The sequence below is a fragment of the Rhagoletis pomonella genome, unplaced genomic scaffold (assembly GCF_013731165.1).
Source record: "Rhagoletis pomonella isolate Grant_MI unplaced genomic scaffold, Rhpom_1.0 Rhpom_scaffold_00006, whole genome shotgun sequence".
Lineage (NCBI taxonomy): Eukaryota > Metazoa > Arthropoda > Insecta > Diptera > Tephritidae > Rhagoletis > Rhagoletis pomonella.
The window spans coordinates 48,040,765-48,042,947 of record NW_023458560.1 but is presented as its reverse complement, the minus strand read 5'-3'; positions in this window follow the sequence as shown (position 1 = coordinate 48,042,947).

Here is a 2,183-nt window from a genome sequence, read left to right as displayed (position 1 = left end):
CACTCAGCCCACTGTGCGACCGATTGATGACAACCAACCCAATATAACTTCTGCTTGATTTTCTCCAGAGCCTTTATGATTCCCAGTTGCCCTCCACTGGGTCAGAACTCTACTTTTAGGAACTACCGTCAACCGTAAACTTTTCCACTATGCCCAGTATGTCTTTGCCATTGAGCTTTCCGCTGACTTTTCCTCTTTAATTGGCATTATGTTCATTTTTAATTCTTGACAACATAAATTCCGAATTCGGATCTTCCTGTTGTTTTGTGTCCCATTCTTCTGTCGCTGTGATTGTCTTAGCCTCAGCTTTTGAACAATGCTGGCATTCGAAGCTACATGGTCGTCGCGACATGGCGTCATCATTTCCGTGGATACATTCTATGCGGTGCTCTGTAGTGAAGTCATCGCCTTCCATCTAGCTAGCTGTCTCTCTGAATTCCAAAACTGTAGAAGCCAGCTTAATACTGCATGATCTATTCGAATGCGGAATCGAAATTTTGAGGCACTCCAACAGCCCTACTAATTCTGTTTGATACCTTCTCTTACACATCAATTGTTTAGGAAAGTTTGTTTAGAAAACCTTATCTTGTGCTCCGCCTTTTCTGTGGCGATGCCAAGTCCTTCTTTGGACGCGCAAAGATCTCTTTTATATAGTATTTGACGCATGAGTGAGCTAAATGTTGGCAGACAAGCTCTTCAGAAGAATCGCAGTTAGGCTAATCGGCCTGTATTTTTCAGGGTGCACGTCGTAGCTTCTCCCTGACACATTCCATGGTTTTTTATAAGTACTTGGTTTATAAAATAATTGGACAGGAACTTGCTTATACTTGGAGTCTCGCTGCAGAACTTCTGCCTTAGGCTTCTCTTATCTTTTTCGTATAGCTTGTTTGTAGATTTTCCCACCCGTGTAATAAGAGTGCCAGATTCACAGTTCCACTAGGATGGCCTTGTCCTTTTCATGGCTTTCCTTAGGACGGTTTTACACAAGTAATCGCTCATCTTCTCCAGGTCGTTTGCGCTCGTGGAAGACCTGGGTGCGCTCAACCTGTTTTCTATCAACTCCATTAAAAGGTTCTTGTTAAGTAGTATGCTGTCTGCAAAGATAGCTAAACCTTTGTAGGCTTTATCCGAGAAGGAGGGCTTAGGAAAAAGTCCTGCATTCCGTCATCAATACATCAGGCTCAGAACAAAGTGTTTAATCAAGAATTCTACTCGATGTTGGTGCTATATACGTGAAAATTCTATAAGCTACACTTACATAACTATGAAGTAAACGCAGAGCAAGGACTACACCGCAAAATATAGTGCATTTGCATCTGCGCCTAGGGTGACGTCCCGTTCTCAGCGCTTTACCTCCACCACCAGCTTTCTTAGTCCTCTGTGTGGTACATTGGCGTTGTGCGCCATGGAACAGTAAGCCTGTACCAGAGCCTCCTCTCCATCCCGCGTCCCGGTCCATAGCCATATCCAGATCCTCAGCGGCTTAATTAGAAAAAGTGCATTCATAGATGGCCTTCCCTACCAGGATTGCTGCTCTAACTTTGTGAAAGTTAATCGCCTTCAGTCCATAGACCTTACCACCCGAGGAGAGCCATGGTTAATTGGCCAGCACCATGGCGTGTGACTCCTGTTTCAAACTCAGGAGGAGCTCGCCCGAAGCTACTTTGCTGTGCTAGTGGTTAATTTGGGGGATCTTCAGCATCAAGTTGCTATTTGCTCTCCTCCACCTGCAGGGTCTCTCCACCTTGCTCAGGCTTGCCAAACTTAGAAGACCTAGGTCTTTCCCGACGTCCCTTGTAAGGAGCGTGTTTAAATTTTCGTCGCTCGTATTCCGCTTCTTCAATGGTTCTACCCCATTTAACCGTCTTCCGGGTCAGGTATAGTTCTTCACGATTTTCTCCCTCTCTAGAGTTTTCCCCCCCTCGCGGTGGTCATTTGCCCATGGGACTTATTGCTACCCAGAACCACTATTCCGCTGAGTCTCATACTGGAAGACTGAGATGTGCATCTCACTAGCCCCCGCCGCTGCTGTGCCCTAAGGCCTTAGTTGTTGATAGCTCATCGTCACAGACACACTGTGCCGATCCTTGTGCATCTGCTTTACAGCACTGGAACCTGACGACCCGTCGCCTGCCAATTGAAAAACATATAAAAGAGTTTTAAGTTTATTTTGTTTTTTTTTT